The 22,921-nt window shown below is 39.3% G+C and overlaps 1 pseudogene across 1 annotated transcript; it reads right to left on the reverse strand.

Annotated features, from left to right (window-relative positions):
• Positions 1-21,322: 21,322 nt before the first annotated feature.
• On the reverse strand, positions 21,323-22,474 carry LOC308266010 (E3 ubiquitin-protein ligase rififylin-like; annotated as a pseudogene). The gene has a single exon. The product of its transcript is annotated as an E3 ubiquitin-protein ligase rififylin-like (transcript).
• Between the last annotated feature and the right edge of the window lie 447 nt (positions 22,475-22,921).

Raw genomic sequence — 22,921 nt, forward strand, 5'->3', positions numbered from 1 at the left:
TTCGTATAATACCGCAGTGCTATGGCTTGTCAATATATAACCTGCCTCTGCAGACGTACTTGGCTATTGTGTTAAGAACATGGTGCCTCTCAGTAGAGTCCCCCAGATCTTATTTGGCTGATGGGACATCTCACGCCCCATTCAAGACTGGTTGCATTTTCTTCAACTTCTTTTTATAGTTAGGATTTGGACTCAAAATTTACTCATAAGAAGCTGTAATTTTTATTATTTATTTATTTATTTTGGTGGTACTGGGGATGGAATCCTTCTACGTCCGGGCTACACTCCCATACCTACTTTTTTTTAAATATTTTTTTATTTGGAAACAGGGTCTCTTAAGCCAGCACGGCTGGCTTCGAACCTGTGCGATCCTCCTGTCTCCGCCTCCCAAGCTTGGGGATTACAAGTGTGCGCCACCACATCCGGCCTGATAAGAAGCTGTATTTTAATAATAGTTGTTACTGAGACACAACATAGATCATGCTCATATAGTACATTTGAATTATAAAATATATTCTTTAAATTCCATAGGTTGGCAAAGCTGGAAAAAGGAACAAAAAAAGGGAAAAAAAAACATAAAAATCTCAGAACTCTCAAAAGTATAAATCATAAATAGATTTATTCCCTAAACTCAGCAGAATATTCTAGAGGGCAGAGTTTTATAGTCCTTTTAATTTTATCTTAGGGACTGTCACTGATATTTCTTGGCTATATGCATGCATTATTGTCTTTTCACTTTTACAGAACTATTCGCTCTGGTATCTTTTAGACAGTGACTTCCACTTGTGTTTTCAAATCTAAAAGTCAGCTGGGCGTGGTGGCACATGCTTGTAATCCCAGCATTTGGGAGGCTGAGACCAGAGGATCGTGGTTCACGGATAGCCTCAGCGACTTAGTGAGACCTTCCGCAATTTAGTGAGACCCTGTTTCAAAATAATGAATAAAAAAATGGGGAAGGGGATGTAACTTGGAGGTCAAATGCTCCTGGGTTCCATCCTCAGACCTGCAAAAAAAATAAATAAATAAAATTAAAATCTAAAAGTCTATTGCTTTTGCTGGCTTTAGGCTTTTTAAAAACATCATGATCACTTAATATTCACTTTTGTTTCTTATTTCTTATTTAAAATTTTTTGTGTGTATTTGAGGCATATGACATGCTTTGATATTCACATACACAGTGAAATGATCAAATGATTTACATATCCATCACTTTCCACCATTAACTCTTGTGTGTTGTATACAGGTCAATTGCACCCTTAGAGAATTTTGCTCCGCGATGTTGTAGGCCACAGTTCCACACTGTACATCTCTGGAATAGTTCTTCTCCCTCACTTCAAACGTGTACTCCTTGGCCTACTGCTCCCTGTGTCCTCTCCTTTGCTCCTGGCAATCACTGTTCTACTCTCTTCTATTTATTCAACTTTTCCTTTTTTTGAGTTTCAGCATATAAGTGAAGTCATGCAATGTTTTTCTCTTCTGTCTTGTATTTCACTTAGCATGTCTTCCAGCTTCATCTATGTTGTCACAAATTACAATCTCTCCCTTTTAAAGACCAAATAATATTAAATTATATTATCTAAACCTCAATTTTTTTGTCCATTCACCTGCTGATGGATATTAACATTATTTCTGTATCTTCATGATGGAAAATAATGCTGCAACAAACATAAGGGTGCAAATGCTCTAAGAAGTGCTGATTTTATTTCCTTTTCAGTAAATAGCTGAGAGAGAGATTGTGTGGTTTTATGAGACTTCTATTCTTAATTTTTTGAGGAATCTCTATACATGTTTCCATAAAGGCTGTTCCAATTTACTTCCTGTCAAGAATGTATAAAGGTTACTTTTTCTTCACACATTTACCAACACTTGTTATTCTTGACTTTTTGATAATAGGCATCCTAATGGGTATGAAGGGATCTTTTACTGTAGCTTTGATTTTTTTTTCTCCTGATGATCAGAAATGTTACTGTATTTGTTGGCCATTGGCATGTCGTCTTTGGAAAAATATTCAGGCCCAATTTTAATCCATTTATTTGTAGTAGGTTTTTGGTTTTTTTTTTATTTTGTTGTTTTGTTGCTCTTGATTTGTGTAAATTCCCTGTATATTTTAGATATTAACCCTTATCAAATATATGAATCTGTAGGTTGCCTTTTTAATTCCATTGTTTTTTTCTTTAGCTACAAAGAAGCCTCTTGGTTTGATGCAGTGCTGCTTCTTTGTTTTTGCTCTTATTGTCAAAGCTTTTGATGTGGTATTTAAAAAAATCAAGACCCAAATCAAGAAGCTTTCCTCCTATGTTTTTTTCTAGTAATAGTATAAATTGTCTCTTAAGGTTTATTTATTAATTTTTTTCTTATTCTCAGTACAAATGCATGTTCTCTTGGGCACTAAAATGAACTTAGCTAGGAACTTTTAAAATGTGCATGATCAAAAGCATATTCATATTTGAAAAATTGTCCTGTCTCATGGTAAAGATGATATGTAAATGTATTTTACATAACTGGCATGGTATCTCTTCATGTAACATGAGACTACAGATAGATTCCTTACAATACAGGGTGAAGCCTTAACTCTAATGCAATGCTCTTTTTAACATAAGGATTAGAATCATCCAAAGGACTTCACACACACACACACACACACACACACACACACACACACACTCTTAATTTTTTTTCTTTTTTCTTTTTCTTTCTTTCTTTTTTTTAGTATTGGCGATTAAACTCAAGGCATTCTACCTCTGAGCTACATCCCAGCTATTTCTTTTGGGTGTGGTACTGAGGGTGGAACCCAGGGGCTTTTCTACTCCCAGACCTTTTTTATTTTTAACTTTATTTGGAAACAGGGTCTCACTAAGTAGCTGAGAGCCTCACCAAGTAGCTGAGGCTGGCTTTGAACCTGTGCAATCCTCCTGTCTCAGCCTCCCAAGCACTGGGATTGTAAGCATGAGCCATCACGCCCAGCCCTATTTTTTATTCTTTATTTTTCAAACAGGATCTCACTGAATTGCAGAGGGCCTCACAAGAAGCTGAGGCTGGCTAAGAACCCAGAGCCTTCCTGTCTCAGCCTCCCAATTACTGGGATTATTAGAGTGTGCCACCACACCCAGATCTTTTCTTTTCTTGATGAGAACAGTATTTTTTTATTAAATGAAATTTTATTTATTTATTTTTTTTGTGGTACTGAGGGTGGGAGTCTCCCAATTACTGGGATTATTAGAGTGTGCCACCACACCCAGATCTTTTTTTTTTCTTGATGAGAATGGTATTTTTTTATTAAATGAAATTTTATTTATTTATTTATTTATTTATTTATTTATTTATTTATTTATTTTTTGTGGTACTGGGAGTGGGAACCCAGGGGCTTTTCTACTTCCAGGCTATACTCCTAGACCTATTTTTTATACTTTATTTGGAAATAGGGTCTCACTAAGTTGCTGAGAACCTCACTAAGTAGCTGAGGCTGTCTTTGAACCTGTGCGATCCTCCTGTCTCAGCCTCCCAAGCATGGGGATTACAAACATGTGCCACCACACCTGGCTTAAATGAAATTTTAAACCCCTAGGAAGCAATGAATATATTTGTAGTTGCATGTAACCTTTCTTCTCATTTTCCTTTTCCTCCCCGTTCTCTTTCTCAACTTCCTCCTCCCCCTTTATCTTTTTCCTCTTCGATCAATGCTTATTGCTTTTCTTTCATACAGCCTACCTTTACTAAAGTATAGCTATATGCCATGCATATGTTTTATAGATGAAGATACTGAGACACAGAAAACTTCAATAGCATGCCCCAAGGAAGGACAGACATGGATTTGAGCCAAGTCAGATGATTCCAGAGTTTGTTCTTAAACAGTGTGCCTTATTAGCTTTCAATTTTCAAATGGCATAGCAAATACTTAAATAGAATTTGAGACTGGGGGTCAAGGTGGTGGCTGTGGCCGCAGTGGCCACTGTGGCCCCAGCAAGGATAGCTGGCAGCGGCCAATAGGACATGTATTCCTCTGAGAAACCCCAGACATCAGATTTTGGTTTAATATCTGATTGGGGCAATATATGGAAACATAACCATGACTTCCTACCTAAAATATAAGAAAGAAGAGACAGACCAAGATGGCAGAGATGGTGGTGGTGGTGGTGGCAGCGGCAGCCGCAGCGGCAGCCAATATTCGGGAGAGGTAGATAAATCCAATCCAACCTGCCTGGAACTGTTGGAGAAATCTCCCCCAAATGCTCCTGCCCAGGAACTCTGGACAACATTCTATGTAAGAAAAATGCTTGGGAGGAGGGCCAAGATGGCACTGGAGGCAATGGCCAGCATCAGGGAGAGGCAGGTAGATTTATTCTAATCCACCCTGAACTTTTGAGGAAATCTCCCTGAAAGTAGACTGCACCTGCCCCACAGGTTAAGGAACTCTCGACAACATACTATGTAAGAAAAATGTTCGGGGCATGTTAGGTGTAGCCCCGCATAGTCGGTTCGGCCAGCATCACGTGTTCGCTCGAAGCAGCAGAACCCGCTCTCCATGGTGAAGCTGTGGGCCTCTGCTCTTGGCAGGGAGATAAAACACATTGCTACTAAGTACTTGGGCCCCCAACTTCTGCAAAAGACTGTTTTTTTTAATTAAAAAATATTGAAGAGGGAGGAAGATGGTGACAGCTGTGGCTGCAGCGGCGACCACAGCCAGAGTGGTGTAGGTTGGCAGCAGCTGAATAGGACATGCATCCCTCTGAGAAACCCTGAACAAGAGATTTTGATTTAATAGCTGATTGGGACAACACACAGAAACATTTCCAATAATGACTTCCTATCTGAACTATAGGAGAGAGAGTGGAAAATGGTGGAATTAGAGGCAAGACTACAGCGCAGCACCCGGCACTGCAAGAAAAGTGATTTTTGGAGGGATATCTCGGAAGAGATCTGAAAGCAGACTGCTCCTGCCACCCATGCACAGGAATACTTAACAACAACATATTCTAGGAGAGACCAAGAAAGCAGCAGCAGTGGCCAGTATTCAGGAGAGGCAGACAGATCCAACCAAATCCACCTTGCATTTTTGAAGTAATCTCCCCCAAAGTAGACTGTTATTGCTCCACATGCTCAGGACCTCTGGACAACATACTATGTAAGAAAAAGTTTTGTGGAGATGGACCAAGATAGCAGTAGTGGCGGTGACCAATATTCAGGAAAGTCAGACAGATCCAATCCAATCCACCTTGAATTTTTGAAGAAATCTCTCCAAAAGTAGACTGCTCCTGCTGCACATGTGCAGGAATTATGGACAACATACTATGTAAGAAAAATGTCTGTGGCAAGTGGGAGGGAGCCCCACCCATATTGCTGAGCCACCATATATGGAGGGAAAAATGGGAACCTCTGTAAATGTCCTGCCCACAGAGACAGGGACCAGAGTCTGCCACATGGCGAGGCCAGGTCTGGAGCCAGCGAGGCCGGGCCCAGAGCCTGTTGCACAGCAGGCCTGGAACTGGGGCCTGCTCCACAGCAAAGTGCCAGTGGGTTTCTTCAGCTGTGTGGCCAGGAAGCACTAGAAGTTGCTGCTGCCTCACCTAATCTCTCAGCAGATTTCCAGATCCAAGTGACCTCTATTAAAAATAATTGGTTGTGAGTGGATCATCTTGTCAAAGTTACTCACCTTCTGGCTTTCAGATTTTCAGTAAGTGGGAATAAGGGTGGAAAAATAGAAGCTCTAATACATTGTTGGTGGGATTGCAAGTTGGTGCAACACTTTGGAAAACAGTATAGAAGATCGTTAGAAGAAGGAAAACAAACTTACCATATGATCCAACAATACTCCAGGTATCTACCAAAAAGAATAAAAACCAAAATACCAAACTAATGCATGAACAACCATGTTCATAGCTGCACAGTTCACCATTGCCAAACTGTGGAACCAGCCAAGATGTCCTTCAACGGATGAGTAGATTTCAAAACTATGGGATATGTACACAATGGAATTTTGCCCAGCCATAATGGAGAACAAAATTATGGTATTTACAGTGAAATGTCACAAAAAAGAAATCAGATGCTTTTCTTAATATGCAAAATATTATGGAGAAATGCATAACAGGAGGAACTCTAGATGAAGAAGGGACCCTATAAAGGAGCAATTAAGGTGACATATCTGAGTGGATAAGAGGGAGGATAAGGGAAACTCTTTAAAGCACATGATGTACTTAAACATATCAAGGTCAATCAGGCAACCAAGCATGGGTAGGTGGGAAAGCGAGGGAAGTGGTTAGAGATTGGGTAGGGGCTGATTGGGTGATGTGTGTATGTATATCTCTACAAGTTTTTTTTTTTTTTATCCCATTGAGATGTATGTCTACAATGCACCAATAAAAATTTATTAAAAAATAGAATTTGAAATAGCCAGAAATGTAATTTCAGCTTTTGAAACAATCAATCTTGAAAAATACTTCTGAAATTAATGGTTACATAAATTACACATGTTGCAAAACGTTCTGTAGTTGCAGTTGGTTGCCAAAAGAATAAAACAGACACATTTTAATAATTGTTCAGATGTACCTGCACCTTCACTTCTTTTTGGTTAACATCAGTTTACTCAGGAGCTCCTGAAATAACTATGCATGTTGTTCTTTCAGAGCCTTTGCTTATGCTGTATTTTTAATCCAATCTAAAACATTTCTGTTCTTCACTAGGGGAGAATTGTTAATTATTCCACACCTGGCATACTATCTTACTACTCTCATCTCTCTACCTAACCAGGAAGCAGTTGCCCCAGTTTGTCTTTGCCTTCATAGTTTGAGCCCCCTGAGGGCAAATCCAACTTGCTCCTCACTGTGTCCTCTTTCACACCCCTTTCTCTCCAGAGCTGAATACCCAAAACATGATATGTCTATTACTGAATGATCTCGATAGTATCTTGCTCAGAGTCACTCAGCTATTTGATTTGGAGCTGGGGGTATTAAAACTAGGTTTTCTAAATTCCTATCAGACCCAGGAAAATATGATTTTGTTAACACATGTACTTTCCAACTCTTTATTGCTGCCCATCTTATTAAGACGAATTATTTCCCATTTCTTCTCTGTATTTGTATCTGTTTCTATATTACAAACAGGCAGCCACATCAAGCCTGTTGTTAGATGTAGTGTTTCTTCTTTCTATTTATCATTTATCTAATATTTATCTCTCTCTCTCTCTCATTCTGGCTTTGACTTCTTTAGTACCAGTTAGTCTCTAAAATGTAAGGTGTTCACATTTCAGTTTGCTAATAACATAACTACCTCCTCTCCAAATGCAGTTTTAGAACATGAAAGCATTATCAGCTTTCCAAAACCTTGGTTTTTATGAGGTTTGTATTTCTCCATTTGTCCCGAAAGATCAAATTTTTCTGTCTGATTTCCTCTTTCTTAATGGCTCCATAGTAAGGCACCCTAATGTTTCTTCCATTCAACTATGATCTAGTGCTTAGCAGTATTATAAAATACCTCATTGTCTACTAGTAAGTTGAAAACGTTTTCACTTCCTTTATTGTGTGCCTATGGTACATGAAAAGAAATATAGGAAAAATATTTGTGACTAAGGTATCTATGTACAATAAAAATATTTGCCTAGGGTTGTAGACTTAGATCTGGGAAATATTTCATATTCTTTCTCAGAGTGCATTTTTCTGTATTTTTTAGTTTTACTTTTATGTGGATCATATTAAAAATAGCATACATTCGAGTCTCTCTACTGTGTAGGAACTAATGATGAATACGCAGAAAGACATTCAAGCCCCAAGCAGCAGCCAGTGATAGATATCTGTGGAGACTGTCACACTGAAAATGAAATAAAATCCAGGGATCCAACCAGATGCAGAGAATGTGGATACAGAATAATGCATAAGAAAAGGACTAAGAGATTGGTGGTTTTGATGCTCAATGAAATGTGGGAATTCAGAGGAATGTCTTCAGTTCTACTTGGATTTGCCACATTGATGTTTCTCATTGTATAGCTTGTGATTGAGCATTCTTATGAATACAACTATATGTATATGATTTCATTTTTCCAAATCAGATTTTATTTAGGTATCTATTAATACTCTATATAAAGAAATGTTGTTCACAGTACTTTTAATTTAACTTTTTTGTATTATGTACACATTCAGACACAATGTTTAAATTGTTTCTACAAACCAAACTTTTAATCAAAGACTTGTTAAAATGCAGGTTTCTAGAGCCCGCTAAAAGTCTGTTTAAATAAATTCCTTGGACCCACTAAAAAAATTGCCCTCTCTCCCACCCGCTTCCCCTATCCCCCCCCCAACAATGAGTGTCCAGGTTAACTATGCTACATTCATACTTTTAAACAGATTCGAATGTAGCTCCTCCATTAATCAACCTCAGCCTTCTTTTTCTCCTACCCTTCCATTCTAGCTTTACTGAGGTTTCCCCTCCATTATCTGGAGTCCCTCTGGTATCCATAATACTCCCTAATTTGGGAATATTAGAGAAAATATATGTCTCTTCCCTTTCTGTGCTTGGCTGATCTCACTTAATGTTCTCCAGATCTTTCCATCTTCTTGTGAATGACATAATTTTCTTCTTTATTGCTGAGTAAACTTCCATTGTGTGTATTTCCCATAATTTTGCAATCCATTCATCTGTTGATGGAGACCTAGGTTGGTTCCATATTTTGGCTATTACAAATTGTGTTGCCATGAACATAGGTATGCAAACTAGTTCAGCTACTATGGAGATCAGTGTGAAAATTCCTTAGAAAATTGGGAATGGACCCACCATATAATCCAGCTATCCCACTCCTGGGTATCTTTCCAAAGGGGTGGAAATCAGAAAACTACAGTAACTTATGCATACCTATGTTCATGGCAACACAATTTGTAATAGCCAAAATATGGAACCAACCTAGGTTGAAAAGGAGTGGTGTTAGTGGGCATCCTTGTCTTGTTCCTGATTTTAAAGGAAATTCTTGCAGTTGTTCCCCAACCAATATGATGTTGACTTTGGGTTTATTGTATACTGCCTTAATGATGTTGAAAAACATTCCTTCAATTCCAATTTTCTGTAGTGCTTTTAACATGAATGGGTGTAATTCTGTGGGTAATCTGTCCGATCCAGTCTTAGCAGTAGGAATTTAGGGGTGTCAGGAGATTTGCGTATGGGTAAGCAGTGCTTTTTTCAATGGTAAGGGTTGGTTAAGGGGGGAAGAGCTGAGGTGATCGGTACAGGAATCAGGTAAAGTAGAGGATATGATTTAGTTGAGTAAAAATTTAAGTATAATAAGGTAGTATCTGGTTGAGAATGATAGAAGGTTAGATAGTAGGATTCTTGTAGTTACTAGAATATTTAGGTATGGAAAGATGAAATAACTTGAATATAAACAACAAGATACAGTAAGAGGAAAAATTTTGAGAGAAGAGAGTAGATAGGCGAGAGTGAGGAAGTTTTTAACAGGAATGGAGAAAGGAGCAAACAAACATGCATAAGTAACAAAACATGTTACAAAAACTAACAATTATAAATCAAAGACAAAAAATAAAATAAAAAAGGAATAAGAAAAAAAGAAAGAACAAAATTTTTAAAAAGAAAAGAATAAAAAAATCTACTAATGGTGTGAGAAAAAACAACAAAAAGTAGCAGTCCTGCTAATTTACATATATAAGGCCTGAGCCCATATAATATTTGTATGTCTGTTCACTGTGGTAGATTCTGGAGTATATTTTAATGTCTCTCATTTGCTCAGTAACCTATTGTCAGATTCTGGACTCACTTTATGAGTGTTTGTGCTCTTCTCTCACCTCTGACAGCTTTGTGTTTAGGTGTCAGGGTGTCAGGTGTCACTGTTAATGAGTTCAGCGTAAGCTCAGAGTTCTGCATTTTCCCACTCTGGGCTCTGCACTTTCCAGCCCTGTGCTCCACACCCTCTGACTCTGGGCTCTGCACCCTCTGGCTCTGGGCTCCATGCTCTCTGTCTCTATCTCTGTGCTCTCTGCCCTGGGCTCTGCGCTCTCCGTGCTTTGTACCTTCCTGCCCTGGGCTTGTGCATCCCTACTGGCAGAGGGTGTCCAGTGTAGTCTTGGAGCAACCCCCTGTGACCCTATGTGGGCACCATGCCTTGAGCATTATGGGCCTTTCCTGTGTCTCTGGAGGTTCTAACTGGACTACCTCTGGTATGGGCCACCAGGTGTTAGCCCACTGGGGACTTGCTGCTGCTCTGGGCTTCTCTGGATCTTAGCCCACCGGGGTCTTTCACTGAGTAAGGAGTAATGCAATGCGGTTACCTAGCTGACCTGCAGGCTGGGTGTCTGGAAGGCATAGTGCATTGCTGTGGTGCTGCCTCTGGTGAGCGCATGGGCTTTTGGATCTTTTCTGTGTCCATGAAGCTGGTTTCTTAAGATATTGTAGCTCTGCCTCCTCTTCCTGCACTTCATGTTCTTGGATTATTTGTTGGGATTTCTTGGGGCAGCAGTGGAGGAACCAGCAATTGCGGTTTGGGCCGGCAGCCCGAGATGGTGCTGGCTGCCACACCAGGTCAGTCGTGCACTTGGGCTCTTTGCAGTGGATCTCATGTTCATAGTACTGGCTTTCCTTCCACCATGGTTCCTGTTTGTGGGTTTTTGTTTTTGTTTTTTTCAGTACTGGGGTTGGAATTTAGTGTTCCTGTTTGTGGGTTTTTGCTTTTGTTTTTGTTTTTTTTCAGTACTGGGGTTGGAACCCAGTGGCATTCTACCTTTAAGCTACACCCCCAGGCCTATTTTTTATTCTTTATTTTGAAACGGTGTCTCACTGAGTTACAAAGGGCCTCACTAAATAGTTGCTGAGACTGTGAACCTTGATTGTCTTGTCTCAGCCTCCCAAATGCTGATATTACAAGTGTGCGCCACCACGTCCGGCTTCCTGTTTGTGTTTTGGTTCATGAGTATCTTCCACTGCTTTATTTGTTAGTCAAGATGCTGCCTTCTCTTTAGTTGAACTTTATTTGTTCCAGCTACTGAGATATGGTACATCCCACAGTTTGAATCCCCAATGATTCCTAGTTTTTTTTTTTTTTTTTTTTTACTAAGTTCAAGTCTTTTATGCCTTTCAATATTAAGAGAAATTGCTAATGTATCTATTCTCTTCCTTGAATCCTTTCTCACATTGGTTTTTCTTGATTTCTGTATTCTTATTTTTAATCAGTTTCTCTATTTCAATCTGTGAGTAGCAGATGTGTGTAGGCTCAGTTATGCTAAAGCAAAAATTAGGTCTCAAATGTAATTATTTATCTCTTGGTGGTAAACTTGATTTAGAAGAAGACATAAATGATTATTCATAAGGCTCACAAGTCAATAATCATTCACATTTACATTTTTAAAATTTTATACAACAAAAAGAGATAAAGATTCAACACATAAGACCTTAGCATATTTAGAATTGGCAATATCAATTTAAAAAGAAAATGGGGAGACACTTTTTAAAAATAGGTAAGAAAATGCCTAAACAACAGGATTCTTTAGACACTTGCTCAGTAAACAGAACTCAAAATTATACTAAACTTATTTATTAATGGAATCACATAGATGTGGAAAAAAAGTTATTCTAGAGCATATTAATAGATATACATAAAAGCAAAGAGATATGACTTTCAGGACATTTTACTGTCATAGGTTATGAAACTATCAGGTAAGGTATATAGTTTAGGAGTGTTCACTTAAAGGTGTATGATTGTTTGACTGTATCCTTGTCAGGAATTCATGGAACTTTAAGACTGGAAATGCTCGGATATTATCTAGTCCAACTCTATCACTTTGCACTTTAGAGAACAAACTCAGAGAGCTTAGGCTAAAAGTATAAACTGGGCTTTTCTTTTTTTTCACTTTTTCTCTACCTATTCATTCCTTTTAACAAGTATTTGAATAGACCTTGGAATACAAAATATTTAGCATACAAAATAACTTATTTGCTCTAAAAGTGGTTCTTGTAAAATTTTAAACTGAATGTGTTAACCTAATAAAGAATTGAATGTGAATGGCTAGGAGAGACATAGGAAAGGAGAAATCATGTTTATTTTTGTGTGGGATTGATCAATGCTCTTCATCTTTATTTATTCACTTCTCGTGGTACTTTCCCTACTTCCAAGCTACACTCCCAGTCCAATTTTATTTTTCATTTGGTAACTAACAGGGTCTCACTAAGTTGCTGAGGGCCTCACTAAGTTGCCAAGTCTGACCTCGAATCTGTCATTCTCCTGTTTCAGCCTCATGAGTACTAACTTTACAGATGTGTGTCAGCATTCCCAGCTGTTAATGTGCCTTATGCACTACCAGATCACTATCCTGAATTGATGAGGAGTCTTAGATCACATCACAGTAAATGTAATAGATTTTTTTAAAGTACTATCAACAACATTTTAGGTAAGCACATAAAGATTTTTATTTTATACTGTTATGCCAAAAGTAAAGGTGAATAAATAAGTTTTACTTGAAATATTTTGTCTTGGATAAAAAAGAGTTGGGTGGATTTATTTTTATTAAAAGTTTGAGGAGAGCATTTCATATGTAAATTGTTACATTTTATTATAGTATCTGTTTTTTAAAAGAAATTTAAAATTTGAAGTAGTGCTAATTTTGCTGCTTCACTGGAGTGTAATTTCTAAGTGTCATGATGAAGGCTTACGTGTTGCTTTTATCTATTACTCATGAAAACAAAGTTCCAACTCTGAAAGTAAAATTTATAAAAGAAGATATGAGGTTTTATATGTAATATATTGCCAACTGAATTACATGGAATGAAAAAAAGCAGTATGTAGCTTTATTAATGAATTCAGGTTTTCAATGTTGACTATATAAATCAACCTGTAGGTAATATAACCCTTGAAATTACAAAGGCTGAATTTCAAGCTTGGTTTATTTTTATAATGTTAGTATTTTCATATTAAAATTTTGAAGAGAACATACTGCGTCCTTATTTTATTTAAAAAATTTTGAGCCAGTCATGGTGGCGCATGTTTGTAATTCCAGCATTCCAGAGGCTGAGAGAAGAGGACCACGGTTCTCAGACAGTGTCAGCTACTTAGTGAGGTCCTTTTCAAAATAAAGAATAAAATATAGGGCTGGCGGTGTAGCTCAGAGGTAGAATACCCTTGAGTTCCATCTCTAGTACCACAAAAAATTTGCTTTTTTATCTTTCAAAAATATAGATAGCAATAAGCAACCATGAAAACATTCGTTTTGTTCCTAACAAGACTTCAAAGAATTGTTATGTATAAAGTGACTTAGAAATAAGTCCAGCATATTTAATTTTCAAGTCAGGATGTACATGGTTTGGTGCATTATGTGCCTGCAAAAATTATATGATAAATGTGTTTGTCAAAAAAATTTGGTAATGAGATCTAACTAAACTATCCCCCATTTCCCTCAGCACTCCAAGTTATTTTTAAGATAAATATTATTTCTAAGATACTCCAGAACCCTAAAATTTTATTAGCAGTTATGCTTGTGAACTAGATGTATTACATGTTTTAAGGGTTGAGTTATCACAAGTGGAAATATTTACTTTTACAAAATTAATAGACACCCTAAAGGCAACTTTTGTAATAGTTACAGGCTATTGCTGTTTTTAAAATATACTAAATTGGCCCATAGTCTTATTTAGAGATATGCAAACATGTTTTAAGATTAAAGTCTTTTTTTTTTTTTTTCTGGTGGTACTAGGGATGGAACCCTCCTACCTCCAGGCTACAATCCCAGACCCATTTTTTATATTTTATTTGGAAACAGGGCCTCTTAAGCCAGAGAGGCTGGCTTCAAACCTGCGTGAACCTCCTGTCTCCACCTCCCAAGCGTGGGGATTACAAGCATGTGCCACAATGCCTGGCAAGATTAAAGTCTTTAAATAATTTGTAAGAAAACACTACTAAAAGCTTTGAAGTCATCTAACAATCTACCATCATAGTGTGTATGTGTGTGTGCGTGCGTGCATGTGTGTGTGTGTGTGTGTGTGTGTGTGTGTGTGTGTGTGTTTGTGGATATGTATGTGTATACTACTGGAGACCAAATCTAGGGGTGTTTTACCAATGAGCTATACCCCAGCTTTAGTTTATTTTTGTGCCAGTGCCCAGTTTACCATCATATATTTAAAATGTAACTTATATTTGGTCATCATATTTAAATATTATAGTTGATTTTTATTTGCTGCTGATAATATTTCTATCAGTAGATTTGCCTTTATGTTCGAAGTAGCAAAAGTCTGTTGCCTTTTGGCACTTAAAATGAGATGGCTGGCACAATTTAATGCACAATTTCTAGTCAAGTGTTGCTACTTAGTTTTTTTTTTTTACTTGAAATATATTTTAACACTTTTATTGGTGCATAATAATCTTATATCATAATGTAGTTCATAGTGATGGTGACATCCATGCACTTGGTTAGCTTTCCCCGGCTCCCTTCCCACTACTCCCTTCCCTACCCAGGATATTGAGATTGGCATTGTTTCCTTCATTAACTATTCCTTTTCTTGACCCCTCCCCCTCCCCCTAGACCAACTTTCTTGCTTCACTGTGCAAGGAATGACTCCATTATCTGAAGTCCCACAGTATTTCAATTACTCCCTAGCTTCTGCATACAAGAAAAAACACATGACCCTTCACTTTCTGTGATTGGCTAATTTCACTTAAAACAATGTTCTCCACGTCCCTCTAGTCTCCTGCAAATGACATCACTTTGCTGTTCTTTATTGCTGACTAGAATTCCATTGTGTGGCTAGCCCATAATTTTGTATTCATCTGTTGGTGGGTACCTTGGTTGGTTCCATTATTGGATTTTTGTGAACTGTGCTCCTATAAACATGGATATGCATACATCACTTTAATATTCTGATTTCTGTCTCTTTGGAAAGATACCTAGGTGTGGTATTGCTGGATTATAATGTGGATCCATCCCTAGTTTTCTGAAGAATCTTCACACTGATCTCCGTAGAGGCTACACTAATTTGCAATCTCACTAATAGTGTACAAGAGTATCTATATGCACAATATTCAGGACACTATTTATGACCCAATTATGATAATACCTCCTCAGAGATAATAAACAGAAACTCTACCCAATTACAATAACACTTCTTCAGAGATAATAAGCAGAAACTCTACTTCTGTTTCATAAGTGAATAAAATACAAAATACCCCTCATTGATCTAAACTTAATCCTATAGAAAGACTAATAAACCAGAAGAGAGATGGATAAATTCTTGGTAACTGAGTGGTATCCAACAGAAACATTACAGTTCATATTACTTAGCAGACTTTTTATTAACAAATTTGTTTGTTTTCATGCTTAAAGGGAAGCCATTTAACATTTTTTGTTTTATTATACCTAATGATAAAAAATACAAAATTATGGCAGAATGGTAGGGGTACCAGGCACTATTTTTCTGCTTTCCAAACACTAACAGTGTAGTCAGAATATGTTTTTTAAGTAATTAAAATGTTTAATTATTTATTTTTTTTCTGCAGGTCTGGGGATGGAACCCAGGGGGATTCTACCTCCAAGCTACACCCCCTGCCCTATTTTTTTATTCTTTATTTTGAAACAGGGTCTCACTAAGTTGCAGAGGGCCTCACTAAGTAGCTGAGGTTGTCTGAGAACCACAATCCTCTGGTTTCAGCCTCCCAAACAATTAAAATGTTTAAATAAAGAAAAGAACAGCATCTGGGTGTGAAGAACCCTGGTCTCTGTGTGTGCCATGACATTAACCAGGTTAGTGACTGTGAGGACCGAATTGAACATCTTTGGACCCTAGTTTCCTTCACTACAGATATTCTGCAATGCAATCTCTTCATTCAGATCGTTCAGATTCTAAAACTTTTGTGATCTACAGCTTATAAATAATGAGCAGAGGCAGTGATTCAGTTTTGGATTTCTTTCAAAATATTGTCTCTAAGAATCTATGGAAAAGGAGTATTACCATCTGGTAGGAGAGCTTATAAACAAGGACATAAATACTACATCTTTAAATGTTTGTCACATGCAAAAATATTTCACAAATTGTAGAAAAGTTATAAAAAGAAAAGGTTATTGAGCAAAAGCAAACGATTACTCAACATTCAACAAGGTTTTTAAAAACACATATTTTGTAAACTCACTATAGTAATAAAAATAGCAAATTTAATTAGAAAGATAACATTTAAAATGAAAAGCTACATTAAATACAAAAAAAGTCTATTCATTTTATTTTTGTGGGTTTTGTTTAAAAATCTTTGCTTGTCACCACAGAAGAATTATATTTTGTTGCATTACCTTCTAAAAACTGCAGGTTTTATTTTTTCTCCTAATACGAGATATGGAACCCAGGGATACTGTACCTCTCAGCTATACTCCTAGCCCTTTTTATATTTTACTTAGAAAATATAGAATATATTTTACAGAGTCTTGCTAAGTTAATGTGCACTTGTCATGAACCTGCATTCCTCGTGTCTCAGCATCTCAAGTACTGGGATTACAGGCGTGAACCCCTCCTGGCTAAAAAGATGAGGATTTGCTGGGTGCTTCAGCAATTAACTAAGTATGCCCTTCAGATAGCACCTGATAAAGTTCAACAACATAGGCCTATAAATTACTTAGGATAAATAATATATGATGAGTGCATAATGTTTCAAAAGATGCACATTAGATTGGATAAAATAAAAACATTAAATCATTTGCAGAAACTGTTACGAAATATAAATTGGGTTAGACCTTACTTAAAAATTACCACAGGTGATTTGCATGTTTTATATAAAGCTTTTAATGGAGACCCAAATCCTAAATCAAAAAGGGAATTAACTCCAGAAATGTTACAGGCATTGGCCTTGGTAAAAGAGAGAATTAGGGTAATCAGAAAAGAAAAGAAAGTTGCAGAAGGTTAGTGATAGGAATATGGATTATTAAAAGAAGGAAAATGCTCAGCTGCTAGAGAAATATATCTGACAACTAAATCTAAAGACTTCATGTTATTTCTTGGTGTTTACCTGCTAAACTGTGTCATGAGTTTGTTTAAGTTTTCAGACAGCGGATAGTATTGCAGACAAAATCCAGCAGACATTCATCGAAATTCCCTAGATCATCATGAAGGAACACGGATTTTCCTTACGATAACTATATGAAAGCTGGAATCTCAGACTTTGTCCCCCATTATATATAAAGGAGGACATTGGACTAAGCCCTAGGAATGAGAGCTCCAAAACGGTTAAAGAAAACTCTTAAAAACTGGATTCTTTGAGTGATCTTAAAAACTAAATACTTCAATGGATTTTGGGTGTGACTTTTAGCCAAATAGAAGCCTCTGCAGCTGCAAGGTCAGAAGGGGCTGGGCTCGGGAGCACAAGGCCCACCTGAGATAATGGGACTGATTTCAAACACAAAGACCTGGAATATCCCAGGCTTTACTTTTGTCTTGTTCAGGGTTGGTAATTTGCATGTGTATCTCTCTTTTGTACCTTGGGTGTTTTGCACTTCTTTTTACTAGAAATTCACTGGGAGAGGGGAATATATAAAAAATCTTGTGTCCAAAATAAAGTGTTCGATTGCACAAGAAGCATTGATCCATGTCAGGTTCTTTTTAAAGCGCCAATCATAGGATTATTTTCCTAGGAAAGAACCGCTACAGATAAGAATCTGTAGAAAATCACTCTGTCCTTCCCCACCTTTACTGAGACCCTCGACCGCGAGCAAACTCGCGCCCCATTGGACTAGTCGCGCCCCATTGGACTAGCTGGCTTTCGGCAGCTGGGCATGGTGGTGCACACTGGTAATCCCAGCATTCACATTCAGGAGGCTGAGACTGGGGGATTGAGGTTCACGGACAGCTTCAGCTACTTAGTGAGGCCCTCCACAGCTTAATGAGACCCTGTTTCAAAATGGAGAATAAAAAAAATAAGGAAGATGGTGTAGCTTGGAGGTCAATGCTCCTGGACCCCCAAAATGCATCCCCAAACACACAAAAAAAGTTGAGGATTTATGATTTATATTTAGATCTATAATCCAAGAGGAATTGATTTTGTTTGAATATAGGGTCATGTAGAAGTCACCTTCTCACTGTCTATTAAAAACATGTTTTGGAGCCAGGAGTGGTGGCTCACGCTTGTAATCCCTGTGCTTGGGAGGCTGAGACAGGAGGTTCACACAGGTTCGAAGCCATCCTCAGCTACTTAGTGAGGCTCTCAGAAGCTTAATGAGACCCTGTTTCCAAATAAAACATAAATAGGTCTGGGAGTATAGCCTGGAGGTAGAAAGCCTCTGGGTTTTACCCTCAGTACCACCAAAAATACCAAACCAAACCAAACCAAACCAAAACATGTTTTGGTAGGCTCTCATCTTTCCACCTTCGTGCTTGACACTTGGGACATTATTCATGTATATGTGAATTTATGTCTAGATTCTCTGCTCTGGTTGATTTGAAAATATTTGCACTTTCTAGTGATATGTAAGTAGAGGCCCTTTATTCACAGTTTCACTTTCTATGGTTTCAATTGCCCATACTCAATAATTGTCTAAAACTATTTTTTCTATGTCAAAATTTTACTACAAAATTATAAAATAGAGCTCTGTAACAAAAAATACACATTCAGGTTTGCTTAACACCCAAGTCAGTCTGAGAATCGTAATATAAGCCATTTGAAGTAACACATTCACATACAAGAGATTTCAATAAATTTATATAATACATATTGAGCACTAATTTCTATACAGCAAATTCTTATTAGTTTGAATCCAACTATTACAACTTGTTATGAACCAGTCAACTCTCTAAGTCTTCTAAAACACATCTCAACTGAAATCTCAGCAATCACAGCAAAAGCCACTGAATAATTGGAAGAATTAGAAGTTTCCATGATAATTAAGACCAAGGATCCATGAGGAACAATAGGAAAGATTCAGATGAAACAACTCGTTTCCTACCTGGGTTAAATATTAACTGGGATGAGATCTTGGAACTCCCAACTTTTATTTGGTATAATAACAAATATGATACAAAAGAAACCGACCTTGTTTGACACCTTCTTTCCCAAGTAGAAACCTTCACCAAGAGATTTAAAGACAAGTTCTTCTTTCAAAGTGAGTAGATGCCATCAATTCTGATTCTTAGCAGGTTATTAACCAGGGTTCAATTCCTGTCCAGAAGGAAGGTGGGAGGTAAGGGAGGTAAGGCCTCAGCAGGAAAAGCGAGTCGTAAAGAGGGAGAGAGCCAACTTCTGCCTTGAAGTTATTGCTAGATCTTCACTGAGTTGTGTTTACACAGACACATCTCCCAGTGGAATGAAGGCACAGCTCTCTCAACAACCCTTGCTAAATTGATAGGCATTGTAAACTACAGTACTTACTGTTCAGGTGGAAGGTGGAGTCTGAAGGAAACTCTCTGGATTCTCCAACTCTTACAAAGGCTGTAACCTAGAATCAGATCATCTGGACTTGGTATAATGTTGAGGTAAGTGGTCCAGGGTTCAAGTGACAACTACTTTATGGAAGTATGTGATTCCCCTGAAGGTGTTTAATGGTTAGAATGGAGAGGAAGCATAAGTATGTATGCACCAATCTAAATAGGTCTACTTAGAGCAGATTCCCAAACGGCAATACCACGCTTGGAGGAAGGGGGACACCAGTCTGATCCAGAGGAGCAGTAGTAGGTTCAGGTTCAATTGGGGACACTGAATAAAAATAAGGGGGCAGTGGAAGCACCCATGGGGGTGATGAGTAATTTTCTCTGAAAAGGGGGTTTCTGCCACCTTCCAAAATCGTGATTGTTTCTTCTAGCCTCAGATCTCAGCTGCACAGTGTGAATGTGCAGGAGGGCTGTCAAGACCCTCAGGTGTTTAAGATTTGCACATTCTGTCCATTGGTAACCGGCCACACAGCCTTTCTGATAGCACATGTATTTTGTTCTTTGTTGAGCTTCTCCAGTGAACTTAAACCTTCAGCTCCTTCAGTGCTGTTAAGATCCTAAAAAGGCTCAAAAACATTACCTACTCACTACGTGGGCCCTTGTAAAGGACCTAGAAAATGCCGCTTCCTGACCTGCCCCCAAAATCAATAGGGAAAAAGAAGTGGAAGTAGCAACTTCCAGCTGTCTGCTCACAGGCAGAACCCAGCCTCATCCAGTATCTCTCCCAGGCCCTCTTAGTGTTCTTACACATGTTCTCCAGGAACTTTATGAGAAATTCTGGCTAGAACAAGCAAGGTTCTTTCCCTGTCTGTCTTAGGTGAGACCAAATTTTAAAACCTCAGTGGGAGTGTGGAAAATTCTACCACTGAACCATCAATGCCTCTCAATGGTGCCTACCTGTAACCCTAGGACTGGGGAGGCTGAGACAGAAGGCTTGTAGGTTCAAGACTAGCCTCAGCAATATAGTGGACCCTGTTCCAAAACAAAACATAAAAAACTGGGTGTAGGCTAGAGGTAGAACACCTCTGGTTCAGTCCCTAGCACCCCTCTCCCCTCCCCTAGAAAAACCCTCAAAGGGAACAAGAGATTTCCTGCCTGTTGGAAAAGGATCAGAAGCCAAGCTTGGCAGAAAGCTACTGCCTCCACCTAGGGCTTTGGCTTTCCTTGTAATCTGGAGGATGGTGCAAAGTTGAGCCCCAGAAGCAGCAGCAAAGGCCCTGTGCTCCATCCGGTGCAGAGACCGGAGCCTTGCAGTAGCTTGGGAGCCAGATGCTTGGTTTGGTCAGGAGACACAGCTTCAAATCCCAACACTTAAAAGATGTGACTCTTAACAACCTTGAAGTTTTTGCTGTAGCATTTGTGTTTCATTTCTAACTTACAGAGCAACGTGTACCTACCCAAATTCTGCCCTAAAGAAAACTATTGGTCTGAGAAACATATTTATATGGTCAGAAAAAATGAATGAATTTTAGGCAGTGTAACAAGAGACTTTAAAGGTATTGTTCAAGCACAGAAAGCCTAAGAGACCAGAAGTTTAAATTCAAATGTGCTAGGGAGGAAGGGAACCATTTCTAGTAGGACTTCTGACTCATGAAACAGGAGCAACATATCCAGGGGATGAGCAAAGAACAAGAGAAAGGATGAAAATGTGTCTAGGTTCTCAGAGAAGGGCAGATATGGTCCAAGTTCTAGAAAGTCCTCTGTTCACAGATTACCATCCACTCCAAGATCATGGAAACAAGCACTCACCCCTGTGATTTATGCCAGGTCCCGCTGGTCTCAGGGGCTCTGCCAAACAAGAGGCACGCCCCTGAGGCAAGACAGGCATGGCCAGAGATGACACGGGAGCTTTGCCCTATCAGCCTGCCCTTCGGCAAGCTGACTAACCCTGAGCCCAGACACCCTGGGTTATGTCCCCATAAGGCACTGAAGAAGCTGGTACAAGCCCTCAGGACCTGAAGATATGCACAGCTTGGATCACATACTGCCGGCAGATGGGACAGTCATTCGTGCGCTTGCCACACTTGGTACAGGTCACCAGGTGGCCACACTCCAGTAGAGCAGTCAGGGGGTGAGTCCATGCAGAGCTTACACAGGTTCTTCTCTGGGCCATATGGCACTGCTCCCCTGTTTGGTCTTCAGCACCACACACCAGGTGTGTCACCCTCTCTTCAGCTCCCCCTTCTCACAGCAGCCATTGTGGTTGATGAAATTGCAGCCAGAATCTCTTCCAGCTACCACTGTTGGGCCTTCAGTGTCTCCAGATGGGCCAGGTCAGACAAAGAGGCCCTCCGCTGGGCCAGGCTGTCCTCTGAGTCAATGGACTGGGTTGTCCTTGGTGGTGGGCATCCTGGCTGCGCTCTCCAGGTGGACAGGCTACTCTTGCTCCAGAGACACATGCCATTGGCCTGCTGACTTTCCTGAGCCTGGGCTGGAGGGCCTGGGTGGCTGTGCAGGTGAAGCAGGGAGGCTGGCTGAGGTGGGAGGTGCTGTGCTGGTGTGAGGCTGGGTCAGGAAGGCCTGCAGCTGCTCTGGGGAAGTCAGAGACAAGGTGGGGGCCACAGTCCTGTACTCTGCAGAGATTATAGGCTGATGGCCAAGCACCAAACACCAGCTCTTCTTTCTCTTGGCACATTTCTTTAGAGATGTCATGGAGGCTGAGGCAGCCCCTTAGATTTTTACCCTCATCTTCATGAGCTCTTCCTGCTGAAAGGCAGTGGCTTGGAACCTTTGGCAGAGAAGGCAGAAGTGGAGCCCATTCCCCTCTTGGCTCGAACAGGTCATGCAGAAATTTTTCTTACAGTCCAAGCAGGTCTGCTTCCTGGCTGTGTTTGCGAACACAGCAGCTTGGTTCCAAGCCTGTTGGAGAAAGAAAGGAGCCGTACCCAGGGTTGGCATAGGCTTGTGTCCTGGCCCCCTGGGCTGGTGGGACTTCCTCAGGCTGTCCATCCTAGCAGAACCAGTTACAGCAGGTTGACTGGGCCCTCACCTGAGAGGGCAGGGAGACTGGAGGAGCATAGGCCGGATCCAGGCAGGGGCACTGCGAAGCTCCCAACTGAGTCTTGGGGCTGAGGGGCACAGGGGTAGGGAGGGGCGACATCCTCACGGCAGCACCTCACCCATCCCTGGGCAGCCTGGTGCCATAGTCTGAAAATATTAAATGGGCAATCCCCAAATAAATAAGCTGTAAGTTTTAAATGACTTGCCATTCTGTGTAGTATGATGAGACCTTCTGCATCCTCCATCTGAAATGAAACAGATGATATATTATCAGAGGTCAGTAGCCTAACACTATGTCACATTCCTAGGCCATTAATCTCATTTTATCTCTTCACGTAGGCATCACATATTCTCACTTTATTACTAGGAGAAGTCTGAGTACAGAGAGCCCATATTCACATAACTCTTATTTCAGTCAATGCTACACTTATTCTTTTTTATTTTATTATTGTTAATCTCTTGCTGTGGCTAACTTATAAACTAAACTTTATAGGTATAATGTATAGGGGGAGTAGTAGATATAGAGTTTGATACTATCTTGATTTCA

Source organism: Muscardinus avellanarius (assembly GCF_963383645.1).
Source record: "Muscardinus avellanarius genome assembly, chromosome: 8".
In the NCBI taxonomy this organism is placed as follows: domain Eukaryota; kingdom Metazoa; phylum Chordata; class Mammalia; order Rodentia; family Gliridae; genus Muscardinus; species Muscardinus avellanarius.